This window comes from Manis javanica, chromosome X (assembly GCF_040802235.1).
Source record: "Manis javanica isolate MJ-LG chromosome X, MJ_LKY, whole genome shotgun sequence".
In the NCBI taxonomy this organism is placed as follows: Eukaryota; Metazoa; Chordata; class Mammalia; order Pholidota; family Manidae; genus Manis; species Manis javanica.
In genome coordinates this window covers 39,053,491-39,081,123 of record NC_133174.1, presented here as the reverse complement: position 1 = coordinate 39,081,123, position 27,633 = coordinate 39,053,491, and the positions used below count along the sequence as shown (strand labels likewise).

Sequence of the window (27,633 nt, the reverse complement as noted above, 5' to 3'; positions counted from 1 at the left end):
TTTGGTATAGGCAAAAAGTATAAGGTTAGGCTGGGGCTTCTTATGCCAGAAATCAAGGAAGCACACGAAGACCAAAGACCTGTGTCAAAAGGACAAAGGAGGCAGCTTAGAGGGGCTTTACTTTGTCAAATTTGGGTCAATTGAACATCAAAAAGAATAATGACCATACTTGCTTATAATGGTTAAGTAAAACCATGAATCCACCATGTTGGTGAAAGTAGACAAAAACTTTTTAGTGACTGGTCATGACTATTATACCAATACTTTGTCCTGAACACTGGTAACTCAAAGATTAAAAAATTAAAGAGTTAAGCATTTACCCTGGCTTTTTAGGAAAAGCTTTAGTTCATCTCCATTTGACTCTTCTTTATAGAAGAATGCCAGCTACCAGTTGCAAATGAATTTCCATAATAGCATTATCTTTCCATCTTCTAAGAATATAATGCACTCAAATTGGGTGACAGGTTGTTGGAGGCAGCAGCATACTTATGTGGTACCTAAGTATCACCCCTCAAATTACTTTTTAATTGCAAAGGGAAAAAACTTGGCTTGGTTGTCATGACCTTAACCCAGTGATCACCTAACATCACTTATAGTGAGACAGCCTGATGCTATATGATGTAGTATGATGTAATGAAATGTAAAGTGTGTAACATCACCTGAGTAGTATTCTTTACAAAAATGTTTAACCTGAATCTAATTGAGCCTCTAGACCTGACATCCAGTTTACAGGCATATTAGTTTGCTAGGGCTGCTGTAACAAAGTACCACAAATGGACTGATTTGAATAACAGAAATGTATCATCTCACAGTTCTGGAGGAATGTAAGATTAAAGTGTCAGCAGTGTTGGTTCCTTCTCAGAGTGGTGAGGGAAGGATCTGTTCCATGCCTCTTGCCTAGCTTCCTTCTGGGGGTTTGCTGTCTGCCTTTCACATGCCTTGATGTGTAGAAACATCTCCCTGATCTCTTCATCTTCATATGGTGTTCTCCCTGTGTGAATGTCTGTCTCCGCACTTCCCCTTTTTATAAGGACACCAGTCATTTTGGATTAGGGAACCACCCTATGCAGTATGACCTGATCATAACTAATTACATCTACTACAACCCTCTTTCCAAATAAGGTCACATTCTAAAGCACTGGGGTTTAGGGCTTCAACATATAATTTTGGGGGAGGACACAATTCAACTTACAACAACCAGAAATCTACGAGATAGAAGAATAAGTTAAATACCACTACAAGGAAATAATTAGACAAGTCCAGAATGTGGACTTTCTATGAAGTCTCTTCAAAAAAATAACATCATAAAAAAAGTAAGGGGACTATTCCAAAAAGTCTAAAGAAACCAAATGTATGAACTATAATTGGATTCTGGTTTAAAAAAGAAACTGTTATAAGACATGATGGAAATTGGGGAGACTTGAATATGGACTAGGTAGTCTGAGAGTTAAATGATATTAGGGAATTGCTGTTAATTTTCTTAGACGTGCTAACGGTATGATAGCTATATAAGAGAATGACCTTAGGATATGCAGAGTGAGGTATTTGAGGTGCAGTCTCATTGAGTCTCCAATTTGCTTTTAAATAGATCAGCAAAAATACACATATACATACACGAAGCAAATCTGTATGTATTCTTGTATATATAACATAAAGCAAATACATCAAAAGTTAACATTTGTTAAATTTAAATGGTGGGGATATGGGGTGGTCATTGTATTATTCTTTCAACTTGCCTGCATATTTGAAGCTCTTCATAGCAAAAAGCTGACAGCAAATGAAGAAAAAGTTTTTTGTTCATTTTTCAAAGCAAAGAGTCTGCTCACCTTTCTATTGAAAATGGAGAGTGAAAAAAGAAATGTAACAGGTTTAAGGTAAAGAAGATGAAAATGTAATCAGTGAAAAAGAAAAATTTGCTGTTAGGGTTGTTAAACAGTTGGGCTGGTTTCCAAATGATTCTTTCCCTCAAAGTCTTTATTACCAAGAGTTCGAGGCTAGAGCACAACGCTGTCAATCAAGAATGATTTGAGGGTCCCCAAAAGACCTGCTGACCTCTAAATATTTCCCCTACTGGCTTCCCATGTGGCCTGAAATCCCTGTAACCAGGTCAGTTCTTAGGAATCAAGCATTTTCTTACTCTTCTTGGGCCCCCTTTTAAAATCCAAAGCTGGGAGGATGCTGGGGCCTATTAAGTGGGGACAATTGTCTGAGGAGCCAGCACCCGCCCATAGGCCCTTAATTCTAATGGCTCCTTTCCCAACCCCTTACCACCGCTAAGACTGGACAATGCATGCTCTAGGAAACTGAAATTGGATAATGTGTGCTCTAAGAAACTTCCTAGGTGAAGATACCATTTCAAGAAAGCTTATTTTCCTTGAATAAAATGGGGTGCATGAGGTCATTGGTGTTTTCACTTTCTAAACTGGGTGGCCTCTGAAAGCTGCTTAGAATACTTCAAAGGAAACCTCCTCAACTCTTTGAGTCCTCCACCCCTTTCCTTTGTAACCGAATTCTTACTGACCCCAACACTTTTCACTGAATGAAGAGTTTCCAAGGGGTTTAAAAAATACCTGAGACAGTTAGAGGAGAGAAAACCAGGGGGTCAAGATGAGTTGACCCTTGGCAGAGGATTTACATAAATAGGTCCTAGCCTCTGGCTGTGAATAAAAGGTAAACGTCCCATTAGGGTCAGAACTACAGTTCAAGGGCATTTGCAGGGCCAAGCCTGGCTTCTCTGGTATGTCAGGAATTTCAGGAATGTCACTGATCATTGTGTGTTGGCAGAGAGTAGCGGGTTGCAGCCCAGCTAACAGAAACCCAGCCCTGCCCACTGGATGAAACTGCAACTCTCCCACACAGCAATCTGGGAGTCAAGAGCATGGGCAACCTGCGGGATGGGAGAGGATCCAGAAATAATGCCTTCGAAAAGGGGAAGGATATCTACTCCTGAAAGGTGACCGAATTCATGTTTTAGATGGTAGTATTAACTTGTGAGGTTGGAGGGAGAAAGGACGTGTCCCCCATCAAGAGCTATTTTTGCTCCCTCTGTGGAGCCCAGCTCTGTGAGCAGCATCTGTCTCTTACCTGTAGATCAGGTGACCCAGGATGAGCCTTCTCCAGCCTGAAGGCCTCCACTATTTCCTTCTACTCCTACCCAAGAAAAAAGTCTTAACAAGGGTATTCCAAGAGCATTTTTAGAAAAAAGATAAAATGGTGACTCTCATACAGATATAAAAACAAAGATGTATTAAAGACTTTATTTTACTCATAATAACTAAGTGAACTAGGCACATTTTATAACTCATTTAAAAAAGAAGCAGCCCAGATTTATGTGGAGTAAAGGATGTTAAATGAATTGCAAATGGAGGCATCTCATCTTCCTCTCCATTGAACTTCTTGCTCTAAAGAGAAAACATTAGCAGGATGGGAACTCAGGACAGAGAATCCACTTGAACGCCCTAATCTTGATGGACTCATTTTGCTGAGTCTCCAAAGTGACCCACCTCATCATGGAAACAAAGAGCAGGGATGTCCTGGGTTTTACTGTCAGTAACTTTATGAGTAAAATAAAGTCTTTAATACAAGTCAGCTTGACCAGCCAGGACAGAATTTGCCTGTTTATTCCTTACCTACAATTTATAGTTACAAAATAGCATCTGTAGGAAGCAAGTGCCTCAGCCAGTAAAGAGTTTTCCATTGGAGTATGATTTTCTTTAAAGGGGCAAGAAATTTTGCTTTCTAAATATTGCCTTAAAAGAAGTGTCCCCTCTAGCTGCTTACCTTTTACTCCTGCCTTGCCACCTGCTCCCCTCACCAAACTCGACCAGAAAGTGTTTATACTTTGTAAACCGAAGAGCGTTGCAGACTTGAGAATCTTTGCCTTGAGCTGATTCCCGCTCTGTACAGTTCTCTCCCTTACGTTATTTCCCTATCACTTGAAAGGGCATGCAGTCATGTTTGGGTTGGCCCTTAGGCAAATGAGGATGACAAAGTTTCTGCCTTGACCATCTCATCTTCCTCTCCATTGAACTTCTTGCTCTAAAGAGAAAACATTAGCAGGATGGGAACTCAGGACAGAGAATCCACTTGAACGCCCTAATCTTGATGGACTCATTTTGCTGAGTCTCCAAAGTGACCCACCTCATAATGGAAACAAAGAGCAGGGATGTCCTGGGTTTTACTGTCAGTATGTTTTTCTTTCCTGTTGCATCCGAGAGGTCTGTTAAATTTTCTACAAGTACTAACTCTAACCTGCTATCTTCGTAACTAATGGAAATTTGGGCTTTTAGGTGGTGTTTCTTCCCCATACCTGCATTGAGGTAAAGAGGTGGAGATTCAAAACAAAGTCATGTTGGAGAATTACTTTTCATGCTTGCATTTAACTTCTTATTTTTATATTGTTGCATAAGAAAAGAGTGTTTTCAGATTCAGAAAGTCTTGTTCTAGGCTCATTTACCATAAAGACAAACAAACAAAAACACCAAAACCCCAGCCCGGGCTTTCTCTGACCACTTCTCCCCTCATTCTCCTCTGGAGCAGGGATTGTGAGGCCACTGCATGAATTTTACTCTATTATTTAATGAACAAAGCCAAGGCTGGTGATGCTGAGAAAGTATGAGAGAAAACAAGATGTCACAGTGACAGCACATTTCTGCTGAGCTCCATCTAAAAGCAAGTAAGTGACCTACTTACTGTTCTACAAAACACAAGGCAGATTCTCACGTGGAAAAATGGCCCTCAGAATTATGTGAGACCCTGGTATGTGCATGAAGGAATTTATGTAGGGCTCTCTTCACACTGGCACTGCAGGTTGGCAGACATCCCTTCCTGATCCCTTACCCATTCGGCCCCTGCCCTCTTCCTCCTTAGTGCTTGAGGTACTTTTTTCCTACTTCCGGTGGGCCAGGAGAGAGATTGATGGCATCTTGGCCCTCTCCAAAGAGAAGCTGACTGGGCCCCTTTGCGCTTTCCTTTTGTGGTTAGTTGTTAAGACTTGCGGCCAAGCTGTCAGAAGCCTGGCACAGCTGCCTCTGAGCTGAGACCTCTTGTCTTTCACAGGCTGTGGCACATGTAGACTTTTTTAGCAGTCTGTCAGTCACTGGGCATTTATCAACGAGGCAGACAGTGAGACAGACAGTAATGTAGGGAAGGATAAACTTTTACTCTACCCTCTTAAGTTCAGTACAGGAGACCTGTGAATTAAACTGATAAACACTAGATTAACAGGAGAAATTGATGTTAATAACTTTTACATTCACAGAGTTTTCATGGAAAAGAAATGAAAACCCAAAGAAGTGATTAGGTTTAGGTGCTTAACTGACATTTTTAACAAAGGGTGATAAATTATGGAGAAGTGAATAGATAAAGGAAAGGGGAATGGGTTTTTAGGGGTGATGAATTGTGGGAAGGTGACTAGGGAGATATGGGAGAAATTAATGGTAGACTAGGGCTATTTAATAAAGTTTGTGCAGACTTGTCTTGGTGTCTTCTCTGGCTCCAGTGATGAGTGTTGGTCTCCTCTTGCTGGTATGGGAGAGGGGGACACCTTCACAAGGAAAATTCATGCCTTATTTTTAGGCAGAAAACTCTTCCTGAATTTGCTTTTTCTCCATTGTCTTTGGTTCAGAATAATTCTTATGCCAAAATGGCATGATTTGGGGTGTCATATTCTGATCCCCTTCAGTGAGAAGGACTTTATTCACTAGAATAAGGAAGTGAAATTCTAGTGTGACCTAGAGATCCAGAGGCCATGGCAGGTGAAGCCAACTTCCCCCATCTGAGTAGAGGGCTCAGAGGCCTAGGGGAGCCAAAAGCAGGGATGGGAGTCAAGGATGAGGAGGAGTTGCAGGAAAGGCCTGAGAGAGAGGGTCCTTGATCAAAAGTTGCCCATGGGCCCTAGCTGCCCCCATTGCCCCAAAGCTATATCTTGAGAATAGGGTGAAGAAAGAGTCAAAGTTTAGCATCTTATGTCCTGCAAAGAGGCTAAGAGAGAGAGAAGAAGAAGGAAAAAGGAGTAATGTGATATGAACCTGCCCACTGCCTCAAGTTACTGGAAGTTTCTTGTTGGTTCCAAACCCCCTTTCCTTTGTCTAGTTGCTTCTTCACAACTTATTTCCCTTTGTTAAAAGATCTTACTGCCTTTGGGTTCCATATCTTTTCTGTGAAGTCCCTATGCACATAAAATATTTATATCAAAAAAGAAACACATGTTTTTTCTCCTGTTAATCTATCTTTTGTCAGTTTAATTCACAGGCCCAAGTAACTGAACAGAAGACGGCAGAGGAAGTTTTCCCCCTGCTACACCACCATTAGTATTGCTTTGCTCGACTTTGGCTGCTCAGGAAAAGAGTTACAGGCTCCCTCCAACACTTTCTATATGGTTTAACATTGTACTAGATGAGCAACAATTAGATATTTCCACAGAGGGCCCTCTAACATGTCACTTATTCTGGAAGACAGTAAGTAAGGCTCTCATGACCATGAGTTCAAGGTGTGCTTCTCTGAGGGTTACCACTTTATCCTTTGCTGTGCTGCTTTGCCAAGTCCCAGTACTACAGGAAAATTCCCTGCATTCAGATAGTACCATTATTCTGGAAATCCGTTTTTTTTCCCCCACATGGGCCTGCTTACAATGAGTGACTGTAGACCACTCACTATAAAGTCATGGTCAATTAAAGAAAGTGACTTCTCCATTCTGTGTCTTCAGGGTAATGACAGAGGCCCAGGGACTCCTGAACTGCCAGAGGGAGTGTGGGGAAGTTGGGGTTTCTATGGCCAGGATCCTCACTGAACTTGAACCACCTGATTATATAACTGGCCTGTTGCTAGGCTACCACTTCCAAACCTTCAGGCAATAAGCCTTTATTGTGCTATATAGGGAACTCGGCCCAGTGCTCTGGGTGGAGGCAGAGATGCTAGTGCTCTGACCTCCCGCAGGCAGAACAAGCAGAGTAATAAGCCCTTTCACCCCAAGAACGTTTTGCTGTCAATTTCTTTGATCACACTGAATCCATAGCGAACTTCCCCAGGGCTGAAACCCATTGGCAAGACAATTGGCAAAAGTCAGCCGGGTTCATTGTTGACCAAGGGAAAAGACAGGCTGCCCTTATGGGAGGGATGCTTAGCGGGCTGCCCCTGTGAATGGGGAAACAGTGGATCATCCCCCAATGGGTGTGTGGTCTGAGGTGGCTTGCCTCCTAGAGGATTGAGCCCCACCCCAGGACTGGAGGCAAGTGGAGGTGACACCTGAGGCAGTAGGGTGGCCCTTGGTATAGTAAGCAGATTCTTAGAGAAGAAGAGTACCTGTGAGGCAGCAGGGACTGTGGTTTGGCTGCTTCTCACAGTCTTAAAAAAGTCTACAGAGGAGACCCAAGAAATGGCGGCATGAGAACTCAAGCTGCAAACTTCTGTGGATTCCCGAAGGAGGGAAACGGCATTGATACAAGAGGAGGTGGCATGAGAACGCAAGCTACAAACTTCCATAGATTCCCTGAAGAAAGAGATGGCATTGATATAAGAGCACCAGCAGCAAGGTGCATTGGAGATGAGATGGAAGCACAGCCAGGTGTTCTGAAGGAGGAAGAGGCCATCAAGGAAAAAGACAAACTCCTGAGGGAAGCACAGGCAGAGGTGGTATAGAAAGTCAGCTGCGAAGCATTGAGCTGAAGGTAAGAGACCTTCTGAAGACAAAGGTAGCATTGCTGCGAGGCACAGTAGAAAAGGTAAAGGTTGTAGCAGAGGAGGCACACGGGGGAGGGGAGAGAAAGGTGCCATCAGCCTCAAAAAGGGAGGAGCTGAAGAAAGATGAAGGGGTGATACAGGAGGCACTGGTGCCTCCTGTATTGAAAGCACGCCCAGTGGTTGTAAAGAAAATAAAGACCCAGAAGCTGAAAGTTCCCCAAGGAGAGGAGCAGCCCCCTCTCCAGGTCGTGGAGCTCTCTATGGTCCGCCCCTATACTCAGGCTGAGCCGGTGCATTTGGGCTCCCGGTTTAGGCAGAAGCCCTCAGAGTCAGTATCAGCTCGGCTCCTGCATCAGTGGGACTTAGGGGTGGATGGAATTGTTCTGTCGGGATCAGAGATGGGACAGCTGTCTTCCCTGACAGTGCAGCCTGCCTTGAGGCAGCGATTACAAAATGCACATCAGACCCCAGGGAGTCACTCCCTCCTCGACTGGCTTATGGCTGCACTTTGTGCTGTGTGGCCCAATCCAGATGATCTACCATCCTCTCCTGTTAGATGGCAGACATATGCTGAACTCCAACAGGTACTATGAGAGCTTCACATAAGAAATGCCATCTTTAGTCCAGAGAATTATGGCCCAGATGAAGAGATTTTCACTACCGGGATGAGAAATATTGTACTTCAAATGCCACCTACATCCCTCTTTGGGTCTCTAGTGGCCATTCTTTCCCCTCACTTAGGGCATCCCATAAGTGAGGTGACACGTACAGTAGTAGACTTAGGAGAGGCTGAAGCAATGAGAATCTGGAAAGAAATAAGACCTGTTACTCACAAAAAGAATTTACAGGGCCCCATGAAGGTTACGAGGACTCAGATGTAGGTTGATTTAATACAGGCAGGAGCAGGTGGAAGGAAATTAGATGGGAAGTCAAATAGGATCTTATTAGAAAGCTATGGCAACAGCTGAAACCAGAGCAGCAGTTCCAGCCATTAAGATCAAAGAGGCAGAGGTCAGAGACAGAGCCATGAGGCTGGCCTGTGTGTTTGCAAGACTTCCTGCTGGATAGCGAGCCAATCTCACTTGAGCCCACACAGGAAGGTGATTGTGGAACATGGTTTGACTGAGGGGAAGATCAAGGTATCTGCTCTGAGGGACTGGGGGGGACCAGAGGCCACATGTTGAAATAGCTATCCGTTGGTCCCCAGTGAACATACAACGTGTCCTGGCTCTGGTGGACACAGGGGCTGAATGTTCACTGATTTATGGTAAACCTGAGCAGTTTCCCAGGACCCCCACTATCATAGACAGATATGGAGGTAAGGTTATCAGAGTGGAAAAAGCCCAAATCCCTTTGGGAATAGCATGTCTACCCCCAAAAGAGTGTACTGTGTATATGTCTCCTATCCCTAAGTATATTTTTGGAATTGATGTCCTGCAGGGTCTATGGTTGCACCACCGCAGGTGAGTTCAGACTCAGAGGACATGTGGTGAAGGCAGTTCTGAGGGGACATGCTGGGAACCCACCCATAGCTTTGCCTGTGCCTCCATGGGTGACTAATATCAAACAATGCAAACTGCTGTGGGAAGGATGGCAATGGACTTTCACCATCCACCCGAAGGGATACCTCCACAGCCCCACCATCTGTCATGGACTTGCAGCCCAGGACTTGGCTACATGGGAGAAACCGCCAACGGTGCAGCTGTACCATTATATTGATGATGTCATGCTCACGTCCGATTCTCCTTCAGACCTAGAAGGTGTAGCACCTAGACTGCTGCAACATTTACAGGAGAAAGGATGGGCTGTGAACAGCACCAAGGTTCATGGACCTGGTTTGTCTCTCAAATTCTTGGGGGTCATTTGGTTGGGTAAGACCAAAGTGATACCAGAAGCAGTTATAGACAAAGTCCAGGCCTTTCCTACCCCAACAACTGTAGCATTGCTACAGGAGTTTTTGGGTCTTCTAGGCTACTGGAGAGTGTTTATCCCGCACTTGGCACAAATTCTGAAGCCCTCATACCAGTTAGTATGAAAAGGCGTCAGGTGAGACTGTGATGAGACATGTGCATCTGCCTTTACAACAGCACAATGGGGAGTCAAGGCTGTGTAGGCCTTGAATGTGATAGACCCATCAAGGCCCTTTGAGCTGGATGTTCATGTGACTGAAGATAGTTATGGCTGGGGTCTCTGGCAGAGGCTTGAACAAACTCACCAACTCAGTGGATTCTGGTCACAACTCTGGAAAGGAGCAGAGGTATGATACACTTTGATAGAAAAACAACTGGCTGCTGTGTATCATGCTTTACTGGCTACATAACCCATCACTGGAATGGCCCCAATAAATGTAATAACCACCTATCCCATCTTGGGGTGGGTACGAGATTGGACCCAAAAGCCAAGGAGTGGTGTGGCACAAACACCCACACTAGCCAAGTGGGGTGCTTACCTACAGCAGTGTAGTGCCCTCTCTAGTAGCCCATTGAGTGAGGAACTCCAATGCTTGTTGGGGCTGGTGACATACACTAGTGAAAAGCAGGAAGAACTTGCTTTTGAACCATTAGTAGCAGAGAGTCCTTATCAGGAGGGAACAGCCCCTATACCTGAAGATGCATGGTACACAGATGTCTTCAGCTGTGGGCAGCCCCAAAAATGGAGGGCCATACCTTTCCATCCTAAGACTGAGACAATATGGATGTAAGATGGTGAGGGGTAGAGCAGCCAATGGGCAGAGTTGCAGGCTGTGTGGCTTGTGATCAGCCAAGAGCCCTCCCCTATAGTTTGCTGCACTGACAGCTGTGCTGTCTATCGGGGCTTGACCCTGTGGCCACCAATCTGGTACTATGCCAACTGGCTGGTTGGTCACCGACCCCTTTGGGGGCAAGAATTATGGCAAGACTTATGGGCCTGTGGTCAGACTAAAATAATTACAGTATACCATGTGACAGGTCATTTGCCACCCACATCCCCAGGAAATGATGAATCAGAAAAATTGGCCCAGATACGTTGGTTAGAAGGAAAGCCTGCCTCTGATGTAGCCCAATGGCTACATCAGCATTTGTTGCATGCGGGGCAAAAGACCATGTGGGCTGTAGCCCGTCAGTGGGGTTTGCCTTTGACCTTTGAAGATATTAGTAAAGCCTGGCAGGAGTGTGTCATGTGCTCCAAAAGGGACTTACACCGAGTTCCACAGCAACATGGGACAATAGATAAGGGGCCTATACCCCTCTGCCTGCATCAGAAGGATATCGGTATGCAATGCCTTGTGTGGACACAGCTACTGGACTTCTGGTTGCTTTTCCTTCCCGTTGTGCAGACCAGTAGAGGACCAAAAGAGGCCTGGAGTGTCTCTTTGCTGCCTATGGCCAACCACTGGTAATTGAGAATGATCAGGGCACCCATTTTACTGGTGGACATACACTGCAAGAATGGGTGCGACAGCTGGGAATCAAGTGGAAGTTTCATGTGCCATACAATCCTACCACAGCAGGCATGACAGAGAGGCAGAATGGCTTGTTAAAATGTGGACTAAAGTTAGATGCCAATAGTCTGCGGGGATGGTCAGTCCGCTTATGGACCGTGCTATGGCATTTGAACAAGAGACCCCAAAATGGATCCCTGAACCCCACAGACATGTTAATACATATGGCTGCCTCCCCTATACAACTGCAAGTACAAACCAAGGAAGAATCACTGAAGCCGAGGTTTGGCCACCAGAATAACATCTTGCTGCCAGCACCAACTGCACTGAACCCCGGAGACTCCATTGAGTGGACGTGGCCCTGGACCTTTCGATACATGGACCAATGATGGCTGGCTCTTCTGGCACCTTGTGGACAAGGCCTGGAAGCTGGCTACTGTGTATTCCTGGAATAACAGCAGAGTGGCCACCAAAGGTCACAGTAGTATATCCTGAACGGCCAGAAGGTAGGAGCATCTTACTGGGGAGTTTTGTTTTATCATTATGGCCAGTGCATGCACCTCCAGTAGCACTATATATAGACCCTTCAGTAACCCCCACAGGGAATGGAGTAAAAGTATGGTATACTAGACCTGGAAGCGACCCCCTTCCTGCTATAGTCCTATCACAGGACCACTCTCTTGCATGTATCCTACCTGATGGACAAGATTTGCCTATGTTGGTGGCATTAAAACATGTATCTTATCACCCTTAAAGTCTTGTGGATTGGGAACTTCCTTTGGCTTGAGGATTATTATAACTTTTGTTATTATCTCTAAGTTGTTGTCATCCTCTGTTTCTATTGTGGGATCCGGTTACAGTGCTCCAGCTTTCTCACACCGGGACCATTGCAGAACATTGAAAGCGTGTAGATTGTAAGGTGGGAATCCTGGAGGGGTGGTGTATGGGGAAGTTGGGGTTTCTTTGGCCAGGACTCACTGAACTTAAACCACCTGATTACGTAACTGGCCTGTTGCTAGGCTACTGCTTCCACACCTTTAGGCAATAAGCCATTATTGTGCTATATAGAGAGCTTGGCCCACTGCTCTGAGTGGAGGCAGAGATGCTAGTGCTTGACCTAACTGCTGGAGAACAAGCTGGGTAATAAACCCTTTCACCCCAAAGAACGTTCTGCTGTCATTTCTTTGGTCCCATTGAATCCATAGTGAACTTGCCAGGGGCTGAAACCCATTGGCAAGACAGGGCAGCACTAGGGTAGTCTCCCAGTAAAACTGAGCAGGGAGAAGCAAAGTGAGGACACATCAGGAGAGCCATAATAATTGTTTGGATGTTATGTTTGTAATTTAATTCTATGAATCAAGAAAAGGAAATTCACAGTGGTTCTGTGTAACATGTGATAAACCACAGCATTGGTATCAACAGTTTTCTTCTTTCTTTGTGATCAGTGGCCTCTTAGTAAAAGTGCATATTTTGAGTTTTGCAAGACCTGACACATAAGTTGTAAATAGGGGGAGCTTTTCCCAGGCTAAAGGGTATGGGGAAAGCAGTGATCTCTTATATCTGGGACATTTCTAAGGGGCATATGCTTATCAGAGTGTTCAGTTATTCTATGACTAACTTAATTTTCTATAGTTTTTCTTAAGAAAACATTTGTGAGAATATCCAACTATGATCATGAACTACTTCCTGTGAATTATCTGTGATGTCTACATTGATTTCTCCTGAATATTTATAGAACCAGGTTGCTTGAAAAGCTTGGGCATCATCTCCTCTGATGTGAGCGATTTCCTGTGCAACTGTTCCATGTACCTGATTCTCAAACCTCACACAAATGTAATGTACTCTCTTTCTCCACAAAAATGTCTTTGATGCTGTTTTGCTATTATTCTCAAAGTATACACTCTTTTCTCCTAACCATGGACCCAAACCCCACACAGTGAGGGTGAACCACAGAGTAACAGAGAGAAAAGAATATTGCTTTTACTCCAGGAAGACTTCCCATCAAATTCCACCTTTCTCTTCTATGGACACTATTTTGTTGCTGGGGAAATAGTAGCATCCACAATTTGGTCTTCTGGATTTAATTTGTAACTGTTTCAATTGGTGCCTTTTTCTAAACCTCAAGAAAGCAAATGGCAAACCCTAAATGCCCGTTTTTCTCATCCCTTGGCCCAAAGGGTGCCCCAGGCTCAGAGTCCATCCATCATTACCCACATACGGCTTTGCATATGTTTTTGAGAGACAGAGTTGACTTTGTAATATTTGACAGGCCTGGTCCAGAGCTCTGTGTCCTTTTCTTTTTGATAGTCAGCTTGTATTTGTGACAACAACAGTCACCACGTGGATGAAAGTAAGTTCAGAGCCAGAAAGCAACAAAAAATAAAGATTCCCGTAACTTGGGAGAACCCTCCAAATTCTGACCACCTGACAATCTCATCTTTATGCCTCCCAGTCTCTAGTGATCATAAAAGTGATCGAAGCCCTGAGCTCCTGACATTATCATCAAGCCATTTTTCTTAGTGGGTACCTTGGAGCTGGAGATAGAGAATCCTGTGATCAGATAAAGCCAAGTGGGGGCCAAAAGTTTGCTGGACTGATGTGCAGGGAGCAGTTTACGCTTTTGGAGAATTTCCTGTGTGCTCTTTGAAACCTCTGAACTCAGCTCTTCAAAGTGAGAGCTAACTTATTCTCTTTCCGCTGAACAAATAAAGTTGCCGCTTATCGTCTATTCTATGCCACCGCCACCCTAATTGACTTAGCTAACACTGATTTATCAAAGCAAAAACATTGCCCTGACTGACTCATAAGTTGCACTTTTTACCCAACATTATCTGGGATTTTAGAAATGAAAGCAAAGAAAGAATGGAGGTTTTGTACATAGGTCTACACACACACACATACGTGTGTCTCTATTTGCTTCATCAAGCTTTCTAGATTCCCACTGTTTCTGTCCTCCACCCACTCTCACCCACAGTGGAGAGAGTTGTGTTGTTATGTTTTCTTATGAGCGACTGGGTAATTTTTCAAGTTGAGCCCTATTAACATCAGCTCAAAATGCTTGCTTGTCAGAAGTTCCTTTTGGCAAAACTTGTTTTTTGGTAAGACAATTTCTCTTTCAAGAGCCAGTGTGACATGAGGAAAACCAATTTGCTGTACAATCAAATATGGATGTAGGTCAATAAAAGCTGTCCTTTGATCTAGTGCCACAAAGGATTCATTGTCAATACATTACTGCTTAAGAGGGTTTATGACTGCATAACTGCCCCTTGCAAATGGTACCCTCTGCCACCCTGAACATGTGTGAGAAGTGACAGGTCTGGCTTCAGCCTGTCTGGGTTCTTTTATATTATTCTTGTGGTATAAAATGCATAACATAGAATGTTCCATCTTAGCCATTTTTAAGTGTATTTCAGTAGTGTTAAGTACAGTCTCCCTGGGTTTTACTTCACTGATTGTTTTTTTTAAAATAAATAGCCACAGTATCATTTCATTTGGGGGTATCCCCATGAAAGGACAGCGTTCAGGCAGAGAAAGAGCCTTGAAAGAGCAATAACGACAGAGGCAACAAAAACTTAGTGATAAGATGTGAATAAAACCAGCAAGGCCAGCATTCCTATAGATGAACACTTTGAGTCAGCTCTTGTTATAATCCTGTGTTGAGCCCTGGATGGAGGAAAGGAATTGCCTTTTTCTGGTTCACACTGGGCATCAAACTGGGTCCATCTCTCCTCCAGTCTGAGTCAGTGACTCTCATGTTCCCTTTTCATTGTAAAGAATGCAGAGATGGTCAACAACCTCAAGGGGTTTATGCTCCTGTTGTGGGATGAAGGTATCAGAGTAAATCACAGTCACTAAGATGGGAATCAAGACTTCAATCTTATCTAGCTCACACAGTGTTTGTGTATGGAGGCACTTTACCTTTTACCCATAAATGTATAGTCTGTGTAATCAAGTACCAAAGCAGAGCGGCCAGTTGAAAAGGTCATTGAAGTCACAGGACCTACCTAGGTTTAACAAACAGCCCATGGTGGAAGGGGATTTGGAACCAGCCTCCGCCTGAGTGCTGGTGTGGGGCCAGTGCAGCTCATAGGAGTCTCAGTGGGAGAATAAGGAAGAGGCTTTGGTTCTGGAAAGAAAGTGATGTGACCTTGACTGTGTATTTCAGGTTTGGACAGTCAGTGTCTAAGCCTTCTTCTTCTCAGCTGCCTTCTGATACTGGAAGGCAAACTGGGACCCAAAAGATATAACACCTGCCCCCTAATTACTAGATTGTCAAGACAAATAAAGGAAGACAATCTCCTTCCTTCCTCCTTCCATTTCTCTCTTCTTTGCTTCCTTCCTGCCTTCCTCTTTTTGAAGATATGTCTGGCTGGCTGTGTGATGAACTATTAGAAAATGTGCATCATGAAATCCCTAAAACAAAACTGGTGTGTGTTCCATGGATAAAGACTCTACCTCTGAGATCCCATTTAGATTGTATCCTTGTAGAGTTTATGCTGCTTGCTGTTAAAGTCAGTCTGCAACTACAGGCCATTCACTGAGGCCAAGGTAATCATCTAACAAGTGATAACACATGTGAAAGCATTTATACTCTTTAAAGTGCTAAGCAAATATGAATGATATGGCTTCAGTTGTTATGTTATTAAAATCAACCTTTCAAAAGTAATTTTTCTGCTATTCCTGTAAAGGCAGTGTTGCCCACCCAGGGTCCTGGGGGGAAAGATGGAGGAAAGGAATTGCCTTTTTCTGGTTCACACTGGACATCGAACTGGGTCCACCTCTCCTCCAGTCTGAGTCAGTTACTCTCATGTTCTCTTTTCATTGTTTGCCTTGACCTATGCTGCAATCAGGGGTACATGTGTGCCACGCCCCACCCCTCACGCACCAAGCCAACACACTTGACAAAGCATGTTGAACCACGTTATTGCTATAGTGATAACCTTGGATCTGTTCTACTCTGGGAAAGAACACATCATTCAGAAACTGTCATCCTTTATTATCACTAACAAATTACTTATGACTCACTGCATAAACGACCCAAGCAACTCCTGTGATTGGGATGAAATGTTCCCAGCTTCAGTCTGGTGCTTTAGCAATGGAATTGTTCCATTTTCCCTTGCACTGATTTCAGTTCTGGGAAGCTTCCAGATCTTTTCAGTTCAATGATTTCTATTCAGTTCCATTGACATTGAGCACCTATGTTCAGGTGCTTGGGTGGGTTCAGGGCACACAGACATAAAGCAGACCTGGGTTCCAGCTCCCTGATGCTCACAGTCTAGCAGCAATGGTCTTCCCAGCTTCCTCTTGCCTTTTTCCCTTGGGGCTTTCTGGTCCCAGGTTTCTCTTTTCTGCAACTGAGGTCCCAGCAAGGCTTGTAAGAGAACTTTCAGGGGGTGTCTGAGACTCCTCTTTGCTCTTATACTGGACTTATATTAACAAAGGTACCTTGTATTGCATCTTAGCCTATGTGCCAGGTGCTATATGCTTAGTTCTATTTAATCCTTACAACCCAGTGAAGTAGGTGCAGATGGGGAAACAAGTTAAAAAAAGCCAAGTAGCTTGTCCAAGGTCACATAAGCAGTATCAGAAGAGCCCTGGCCTGAACTAGTCAGTCTGATTCCAGAATCTTTGTACTATGCTAAGAGTTAAGTAAAACTTGGTACCCATGATTTTTAACCATCAGCAGGTTTACAGCATTTAAATTATATTCTGACCATGATTATTTGAAGACCCTATAGTTTTTTCCATTTCCATCTATCCCTGATTCATGACACTGGGTCTTAAGAATATTTTATGACAGCTATATTTGCTGAAATATTAATACATTTATGACAAGGAGTAAAAAGAATACAAATAACTTCTAAAATACCCAGTGTTTATCAATCCCCATCCCCACCTGCTAAAGTGTACCAGGATTCTAGCCTAATAGATGAACACTTCCTATGAGGCCCATCAGCCTGCTGATGACAGAGCGTCCCATGCCAGAGCCCACAGAATGGACTCAAGCAGGGGGCAGAGCCCCAGAAGCTTTTGTGGAGAAGCAGCCTCCACTTTCTATGTGAAGAGGCTTGGCTTTGCTTTTTCTTTGTGTCTCACCTGAGGGGATTGTCCCCAGGCAAGTTCACTCTGGATTTGTTGAGACCAAATAACAACGGAATGTTAGGGGTTAAAGAGTTTATACAAGCTTTATTCTCATGGTGGCAGGTCGAGTGCTGGAATCACGTCTGCTTCTGGCAGGTTCATAATCTGTCTCCATCTCTGCCTCCTGGCAGAGCACTGGGCAGAGCTCTATATAGTAACACTGACAATAATGGCTCATTGCTAATGGGTGTGTAAGTATCAGCCTACTCAGTAGGCCAACTACATCATCAAGTATTTCAGGGTTAGGCGAGGATTGTGGCCATAGGTACTTTCATTTTCAATATACTCCACCCCCCAGGATTCTTGCCTCACAATCTACATGCCCTCAGTCTTTTATAATAATCCCTATGTGAGAAAGCTGGAGCACTATAACCAGATTCCACAACAGCAACAGAGGATAACACCAACATACAGATAACAACGAAAATTACGATACAGATAACAACAAAAATTATAATAATCCTCAAGCTTGAGGAGATTGATTGCCACCAAGTGGCCATACCAACTATAGTCAAACCAGTTCTACTCAGATGAGTTCATGACTCACTTTCCATGGGAGAAATCAAACTTCTGTGATGGTCCCTGTGTGAGAAAGCTGGAACCTTGTAACAACAAAAATTATAATAAAATAGTTGTCCTCCAGCCTGAGGAGATTGATTGCCACCAAGAGGCCATTCCAGCTCTATTAAACCAGTCCCAGTTCATGATTCACACTTTCCACAGGAGGCCAGTAGTGGTACTGATAGGGAACTCTGTGCACACTTAGTGAGTAGCAGTTTTTGTGACAGTGTGTGCCCAATCCACAAAGATGTAAGAGGGGACTAACTTTAAGGGTGATAAGACATGTTTCAGTGATACCAACATAGGCAAATCTTGTCCATCAGGTAGGATGCATGCAAGAGAGTGGTTCTGTGATAGGACTGCGGCAGGAAGGGGATCCCACCCAGGTCTAGCATACCATAGCTTTACTCCTCTCCCCATGGGGGTTACTGAGGGGTCTGTATATAGTGCTATTGGAGGTACATGCACTGGCCATAATGATGAAACAAAACTCCCCAGTAAGATGCTCCTACCTTCTGGCTGTTCAGGATATACTACTGTGATCCTTGGAGGCCACTCTGATTTTACTACAGGAATACACAAAAGACCAGCTTCCAGGCCTTGTACCCAAGATTCTAGGAGGGCCCGCCATCACTGGTCCATGTGTTGAAACATCCAAGACCATGTTCACTGAATGGAGTCTCCAGGGTTTATTGCAGCTGGTCCTGGCAGCAAGATATTATTCTGGTGGCCAAACCCTGGCTTCAGCAATTCCTCCTTGATTTGTACTTGCAGTTGTACAGGGGAGGCAGTAATGTGTGTTAACATGACTACAGGGCTCAGTGCCCCTTTCTGGTGGTTTCTCATTTGAATGCCATCGTGCTGTCTGTAAGCGGACTGACCATCCTCGTAGACTATTGGTGTCTAACTTCAGGCCAGATTTTAACAAACCATTGTATCTCTCTATAAACTCTGCACTGGTAGGATTATATGGTACATGAAACTTCTATTTTATCCTTAGTTGTTGAACCTATTCTTGTAGTGCATGTCCAGTAAAATTGGTACCTTGATTACTCTCAATTATCTGTTGTCAGCCATAGGCTGCAAAGAGATGGTCTAGGCATTTTTTGGTTGCTTGTCTGCGCAATGTGCAGGAAAGGCAACCAGAAGTTCAGTAGCTGTGTCCATGTCAGTCATGACATATTGATACCCCTCTGACATGGGCAGAGGCCCAATATAGTCTATCTATCACCTGAAGTGTGGCATCGACCCCTTAGCTATTGTCCCATGTTGCTATAGGACTTGGTGTAAGTCTCCTTTTCAGCATACAATGCACTCCTGCTGGGCTCTGCTGATTTCTTCAAAGGTCAAAGGTAGCCTCCACCAATGAGCTACAGCCCACACTGTCTTCTGCCCCACATGCAAGAAATGTTGTTGTAACTGTTGGGCCAGGTCAGTGACAGGCTTTCCTTCTAGCCAGCGTACCTGGGCCAATTCATCTGCTTCACCATTTCCTAAGGAAGCCAGCAGCAAATGGCCTGTCAAATGACATGCCATGACTGATTTAGTCTGACCAGAGGCCCTTAAGTCTTGCTACAACTCTTGTCCCCAGAGGAGTCTGTGACCAATTAACCAGTTGGCATGGTACCATGTTGGTAGCCAGAGTCAAGCATTGATAGGCAGCTGAGATGTTAATACAGACAACTATAGGGGAGGGCTCCTGGGTGATCATAAGCCACACTGCCCACAGCTCTGCCCATTGACTGCTCTTTCCCTCACCATCTTCCAGCCATATTGTCTCAGTCTTAGGATGGAAAGCTATGGCCCTCCATTCTGGGGGCTGCCCATGGCTGGAGTTGTCTATATACTATGCATCTTCAGGTATAGTGGCCCTTTCCTCCTGATAAGGACACTCTGCTACTAATGGCTCTACAGGAAATTCTTCCTGCCTTTCACTGGTATATGTCACTGGCCTCAGTAGCATTGGAGTTCTTCAGTCCAGAAGCAAGTAGAGAGGACACTGCACTGCTATAGGTGTGCACCCCACTTGGAAGTATAGGCATCTGTGTCATGCCACTCTGAAGTTGGGTCCAGTCTTGTACCCACCCCATGATGGAACAGGTGGTTATTATCTTTATCAGGGTCATTCCAGTAATGAGCTCCGTAGCCAACAAGGTGTGGTACATGACAGCCAATTGTTTCTCTATTAAGGTGTACTGTACCACTGCTCCTTTCCAGAGTTGCAACTACAATCCGTTAGGTTGGTGAGATTGTTCGAGGTGCTGCTGGAGACCCCAGCCTTAACTGTCTTTGGTCACATGAACATCCAGCTCACAGGGCCTTGATGGGTCTATCACACTCAAGGCCCTCATGGCCTTGACCACCCACTTTGCAGGGGTAAAGCAGACACACATGTTTCATCCCTGTCCCACCTGACACCCTTTCATACCAAATGGTATAAAGGTTTTAGAATTTGTACCAAGTACTGGATAAATACTCTCCAGTAGCCCAAAAGACCCCCAAACTCTTGTAATAGTGCCACAGTTGTAAGGATGAGGAAGGCCTGGACTTTACCTATGATTGCTTCAGGGATAACTTTAGTCTTATTCGACTAGACACCCCCAAGAATTTGACTGACAAGCCAGGTCCCCGACCCTTGGTGATGTTCACAGCCCATCCTTTCCCTTGTAGATGTTGCAGCAGTCTAGGTGCTGCACCTTCCAGATCTGAAAGAGAGTAAGACATGAGCATGATATCATCAATATAATGGTACAGCCGCACTGTTGGTGGTTTCTCCCATGCTGCCAAGTACAGAGCTACAGGTCTGTGACAGATGGTGGGACTGTGGAGGTATCCCTGTGGAAGGACAAAGTCTATTGCCATCTGTCCCACATGTAGTCAAACTGTTCCTGACTTTCTTGTTCTATGTCAATGGAAAAGAAGGCCTTAGCAAGGTCTACAATGTCATGATATGTCCTTAGTTCATGACCATAAGGCCTACAATAGAGGGGACAGCAGCATGCAAAGGGTGTATGACTTTATTCAGTTCTCTGTAATCCATGGTCATATGTCAGGAGCTGTCTGGCTTTTTTACTGGACACACTGGGGAATTTAAAGGGCTATGGTTGGGCTTTATAATACCCACCTTCTCCAGTTCCTGGAGGGTTTCTCTAATTTCTTTATGCCCTCCAGGAAATTTGTATTGTTTGGTATTAGTCACCCACCAAGGCACAGGCAAAAGTATGGGTGGGTGCCTAGTATGTCTCCTCAGAACTGCCATCACCATGTGTATCCTCAGTCTGAACTCACCTGCTGTGGTCTGCAACCATGATCCCTGCAGGATATCTATCCCCAAAATATATTCGGGAATGGGAGAGATATATGCAGTATACTTCTTTGGGGGTATATGTCCTATTCCCACTGGGATCTGGACTTATTTTACTCTGATAGCCTTACCTCTGTATCCATCTATAACAGTGGGGGTCTTGGGAAACTTCTCAGGGTTGCCATAAATCAGTGAGCATTCAGATCCTGTGTCTACCAGAGCCAGGACATGTTGTACATTCTCCAGGGACCAATGAATTGATATTTCAACATGTGGCCTCAGGTTCCCAGCTAGTTCCCCAAGGCAGTTGCCTTGGCACCCCTCAATCAAACCATATTGCCTAATCTTCTTACTGTGCAGGTTCAGGTGAGGTTGGCTCACCCTCTATCAGGAAGTCTTACAGGTGCACAGGCTGGGTTTGTGGCTTTGTGTCCAGCCTTTGCTTCTTGATCCTTAGTGGCCAAAACCACTGCTCTGGCTTCAATTCTTGCCACAGCTCCAGTACGTTCTGTTTGTTTTCCCATCCAATTTCTCTCTGTCTGCTCCTGCCCCTATTAAATCAATCCACATCTGGGTCCTTATGACCTTCACAGAGCCATTTAGACCCTTCCTTTCAGTAGTGGCCTGTACTTCTTTCTGTACCCACATTGCTTCTCCCTCTTCCAAATCTGCCACAGTACGGGTAACCACATTTGTGGCTGCCCTGAGCGAGGGGCAAGAATGACCACTAAGGCCCACTAAGAGGGATGAGGGAGCCATTTGCAGCACTATATCCCTCATCCTTGCAGTAAACAGTTTACTGGGCCACAATTTACTGGGTTATAAACTGCATTTTTCATGCCTTTTATTCCCATAACACCTGTTGGCACTCTGTTTATGTCTTCCATGTAGTGAGGGAGGATGGTAAGTCATCCTGATTGGGCCATACAATGCAAAGCACAGCCATTACCCACTCAAGAGGTAAATGATTCCCTGGGGTCTGGTGTGTATTCTTCAGTCACTGCTCCAAGGGAGGATGAGTTGTCAGAGAAGCCAGCTTTCCCATCTCTGAACCAGACAGAATGATCCCTTCCATCCTGTGGGGAATATGGAAGTTTTTGACCGGAATTCCCACCTGGCCTTAACAGTGCCCATTGTATACACAAATCAGAGCCTGTTTGCACATCAGTGGGATGTTTGCTGGTGGCAGAACCATTAGTCAGTCATGGAAGTTCTGGCCCTGGGGGGTGAGATGGAGAGGCTGTCCTCTCCTGAGTTCCTATATGTAATTGGGTGGGCTCCTGCCAGTCACCTGGGACTCACTCACAGAGTTCTTCTGGGGAAAGGAGTGGGGGTTCGGAGCAGAACACAGTGTAGCAGGAGAAAGAGAGCTTGGGAGCTGAGTGAGAAGGGGTAGAATGCACCGGGAGAGAGCCAAGCAGTTGGGATTTGGAGTGTGTGGGACGAGACTGAGCTGTGAGAGTAAATCTTTAAACCCTTTCATTTCCAACCCTTCAATCTTGTTTTCCTTTGGTCTCACTGGTTTCATATATAGAGCTTGCCTCAGGTGGGGAACTCCCTTCCTCCCAGAACTACACACCCCTACATCCCTAAGGCACAGGAGCCAGGCTCATATGGACTCAGAGGATTTCTGCCAAAACCAGGAGCCCAAATCTACCAGCTCCACCTGTGTATAGGGGCAGAGCACAGAGTGCTTCACAACCTGGGGCAGTGGTTGCACCTCTCCTGGAGGATCCCATGGTTGCTGTGTCTTTATTGTTTTGACTATAACTGAGTGAGATTTCTATAGAGGAGGGGTTGGTGCCTCTGAAATCACTCTACCTCCTTGTTCTTCCCCAGGTCCATTGCCATTTCCAGGGCTGATGGCAGCTCTCTCATTCTGTTCTGTGTGTGCTTCTCACAGGAGCAGGTTCTTCTCCTTTATTGCCTTTCTTAACGCTGTGAGGAATAGCCAATCCACAGTTCCGGCTGCCTCCTAGGCACTCTGTTTCTTTAAGGAATTCCCTATTTTGCAGAGGGTCTCCTCTACTGCATCAGGCACCACCTCCTCCCCACCACTGGTCTTGGAGTGGGGCCCAATCCTCTAGGAGGCAAGCCACCTTGGACCACATACCCACTGGAGGATACCAGAGTGTCTTCCCATCCATAGGAGCAGTCTGCTGAAGTACCCCTCCCAAGAGGGCAGCTTATTCTGTTGTGTTTTTTTTTTTTGGTTTGCAGCAAATCCTCCTGACTATGCCAATTGTCTCGCCATAGGAATTTTCATTTTCCCTACACTTTGTTATGAGAAATGGCCAGAGAGCTGCCTGATATATTAAGTAAGATAGAATCAATGAGAAAGACATTTCAGGAATGGAGGCACCAACATTAGCTGGGTGGTTAATCTGTAGCACTTGCCACCATGTGAGCCTTTGTGAAGCTTTGAATCCTGTAAATACAAATGGATTTTTCAATGCATTTTGCATTTAAAACCACCCAGATCTGGAAGAAATTGGTTGTTACTATGGTAGCCAGCCTGCATAACAGAAATTTTCTAATGTATTATTTTCTTAGCCTAGGCTTTAATTAATTACTTGTGGAGAGCTTCTACAGACCGTGATTATGCTGTGATCCACAGTCTAACAACTGAGCACATATCACGTCTTTCATCCACTTATGAAAGGCTAAGGCTAAGGACTGGACGGGCCATACAGGGAATCTGGAAGGTTTCAACTGTGTTTATTTTTTTTGGTGTGAGTAGTGTTAAGATACAATCAGAGCTAGCAAAAAACCCCAGAGGAATACACACCTGCCATTGTGTTCAAGAATACTTACAAATACTCAAAAAGATCGGCCCAGTGTTGGAAGAAATCATGCCTCTCTTCTTGTTAAAAATCTTACTGATAAAGCAGGATGCATTGCCTGAGATCACTGAAGATTGTGTTGTTTTATCCTATTCTGCATAAAGCAAAACAGATAAAGAAATGGGGTTAGGCACTTTTCCTACATGTTCCCCCAGGATTCCCTCTATTGTAATTATCTATTGACCTGCTTCCAAGCCAGATTGCTAATTTCACAGGGACCAGAGCTGGACCTGTCTTGTTTGTACCATAGCAAGGGTTCACTAAATATTTGCTGAAATGATGAAATGACTGAATGAATAAGCTTTAAAAATGCTAATTTGATGAACAATTGATAATAGGCCACATTCTGTACGTAATTCAGTGATTTGATTAGAGCCAGCAGAGAGAGAGAGAGGAAAGCTGTTGAATTTGAGGCTCAGGGTACATGCCATTTTGCTTAGAGTTGTGGTGAACACTGGGAAAGGAGCATCTTGGCTGATCAGAGGCAAATCAGTAAGAAAGGCAGGATGGGGTTTAGATATGCAAAAGAGAAAAGGCCCAGGTGAGTGTGATTTTTAATTTGGGGAGCATAGAAGCACAGTGGGAAGGGGTGTGTGGAGACAATCCAGACTGAAATGAAATCCTAGAGAGCTGGCCTATGGCTGGAGCAGGGAGAGCAGGAGAGGAAATCAGCTGAGACAAAAACTGAGCAAATTGAGCACCATCCAGCTGGTTCCATGAGCAGCCAGGTGTTGCTCATGCCTGATACACTCCTGAGATAACTTCACAGCCAGATTTGCACCAAGGAGCTGACTCAGTGGTGAGAGTCCTGGAGGGGCTGCCTGCATCCCAAGGGTGTAGACCCATGGTAGGCAAACTAGGGCCCACCAGTATGACATCTGTTTCTATAAATAATGTTTTATTGGCACACAGCCATGCCCATTTGTTCACATACTGTCTGTGGCTGCTTTCCTGCTACAGTGGCACAGTAGTGACAGTGATCATATGGCTCACTGTCATGCCAATGGGTTTCAGCCCCAGGCAAGTTCGCTATGGATTCAATGTAACCAAAGAAAATGACAGCAAAATGTCCTTGGGGTAGAAGGGTTAAACCCAACTTTATTCCCAGGTGGCAGGTCAGTCATGAAAATCCCATTCACTCAGAGCGAGTCTGCATGCAGCAAGGTGGTCTCTGCCTCTGGGCCCCTCTGCCCGCATAGCGTCACGCACAGCCGTCCTCCAGGCCTCTCTGCACAGTTGTCCCACACAGCCATCCTCTGGGCCTCTGTTCTTGGTGCTGCCACCACTCCAGCCTCTGCTCTGCTCTTCTGCACCCTTGCAGCCCTGCCACCATGTCGCGCCCAGAGCACTGGGCAGAGCTCTTTTTATAGAATCAACAGCCATGTATTGCCCACAGGTGTGCAGTGAGTTAGTCAACCACAGCCAGGTGAGAATCCTGACCACAGGAACTCACATTTTATCCACACTCCACCCCGCTAGGATTCTCTCCTCTCAATCTATGTGCCCTTGGTCCTCTGCAATGGTCCCTGTGTAAGGAAGCTCGAACATTGTTCTCCAGCCTCTACAACAAAAAGTCTTACAGACACACAGGCCAGACTCATGGCTCTGTCTCTGACCTCTGCCTCTTTGGTCTTAATGACTGGAACTGCTACTCTGGTTTCAGTTGTTGCCATAGCTCCAGTAAGATCCTATTTGGCTTCCTGTCCAATTTCCTTCCATCTACTCCTGCCCATATCAAATCAACCCAGATCTGCATCCTTGTAACCCTCACAAGGCCCCTCCAATTCCTCCTGTAACAGGTCTTCTTTCTTTCTGGGTTCTTGTTGCTTCAGCTACTCTACGTGCCACCTCACATTTTGTAATCGCTGCTTCAAGGCAGGTTGCATTGTCAGGGAGAAAAGAGCTTCCCCATCTCTGATCCTCACAGAACAATTCCATGCACCCTTAAGTTCCACAGCCACTGGCTCAGCCTGAGTATAGGGGCGGACCACAGAGTGCTCCATGACCTGGGGAGGGGGCTGCTCCTCTCATTGGGGAACTTTCAGCTGCTGAGTCTTTATTTTCTTTACAACCACTGGGCATGCTTTCAATACAGAAGGGGCCAGTGCCTCTGGCAGCACCCCTTCATCCTTCCCCAGTTCCTCCATTTCTGGGGCTGATGGCACCTTTCTCTCCACTCCCCCAAGTGCCTCCTCTGCTACAGTGCCTCACAACAATGCCAGCTCAGTCTTCAGAAGCTCTTACCCTCAGCTCAATGCTTCGCAGCTGACGTTCTCATGCCACCTATGCCTGTGCTTCCCTCAGGAGTTCATCTTTTTCCTTGATGGCCTCTTCCTCCTTCAGAACACCTGACAGCACTGCCATCTCATCTCCACAGGCACACTGCCGGCGCTCTCGTGCTGCCTCCTCCCACATCAAGGCCATCTCCTTCCTCAGGGTATCCACAGAAGTTTGCAGCTTGCGTTCTCATGCCGCCATTCCTTGGGTCTCCTCTGTAGACTTTTTTAATACTGTGAGAAGCAGCCAATCCACAGTCCCCACTGCCTCCCGGGCACTCTGCTTCTCAAAGTATCTACTTATTATATGAAGGGCCACCCCTACAGCCTCAGGTGTCACATCCACTTGCCTCCAGTCCTGGGGTGGGGCCCAGTCCTCTAGGAGGCAAGCCACCTCAGACCAGATACCCACTGGGGGATGATCCACTATTTCCCCATTCACAGGGGCAGCCCACTGAAGCACCCCTCCCACAAGGGCAGCCTGTCTTTTCCCTTGGTCAACAATGAACCCTGCCGACTTTCGCCAATTGTCTCTTGCCAATGGGTTTCAGCCCCGGGCAAGTTTGCTATGGATTCAATGTGACCAAAGAAAATGACAGCAAAACGTTCTTGGGGTGAAAGGGTTATACCCAACTTTATTTCCAGATGGCAGGTCAGTCACTAGAATCTCATTCACTCAGAGTGAGTCTGCATACAGCAAGCCGGTCTCTGCCTCTGGACCCCTCTGTCCACAGGGCCATCCCGCACAGCCATCCTCTAGGCCTCTCTGCACAGTCATCCTCTAGGCCTCTGTCCTCAGTGCTGCCACCACTCCAGCCTCTGCTCTGCTCTCCCGCACCCTTGCAGCCCTGCCACTGTGTTGAATCCAGAGCAGTGGGTGGAGCTCTTTTTATAGAGTCAACAGCCATGTATTTCCCACAGGTGTGCAGTGAGCTAGTCAACCCCAGCCAGGTGAGAATCCTGGCCACAGGAAGTCTGATTTTATCCACACTCACAAAGCCTAAACTATTTAATATTGGCTCTTTACAGAAAAAGTTTGCTGATCTTGGTGTAGACGATCAGTCCTTAGGGCCTCTCTGTGTCTTTCATTATGATGAGCAGGGAGTGGACTGAGTACAGTATGTGGTATGGATGTGACCTTCCTGTCCCTGGCTCCATACAAGACACTTAACTTCCCTGAAGCATGCTTTGCCAGTCATGGTATGGATCATAATTACCAACCTTTCTACTTTGCAGGGTCCTGTGAAAAGCAAATAGGAGAATCTGTGGGAAAATGACCTACAAAGTGCTCCAGTATGTTGTCCCCCAGGACGCCAGCCCAAGCATTAAGGAGCTGTTTGCCACATGGGGCAGGCATGGAATTTTTGTGTAATACATCTTATCTTCACAAATCTGTGTCAAAACGTT

The 27,633-nt window shown here is 45.3% G+C and overlaps 1 long non-coding RNA gene across 1 annotated transcript; it reads left to right on the top strand.

Moving 5' to 3' along the window:
• The first annotated feature begins 2,797 nt into the window (after window positions 1-2,797).
• LOC140847344 (uncharacterized) lies at window positions 2,798-27,633 on the top strand. Its single transcript, XR_012127344.1, has 3 exons — window positions 2,798-2,953; window positions 4,540-4,675; window positions 27,463-27,633. It is a non-coding gene; the product is annotated as an uncharacterized lncRNA (long non-coding RNA).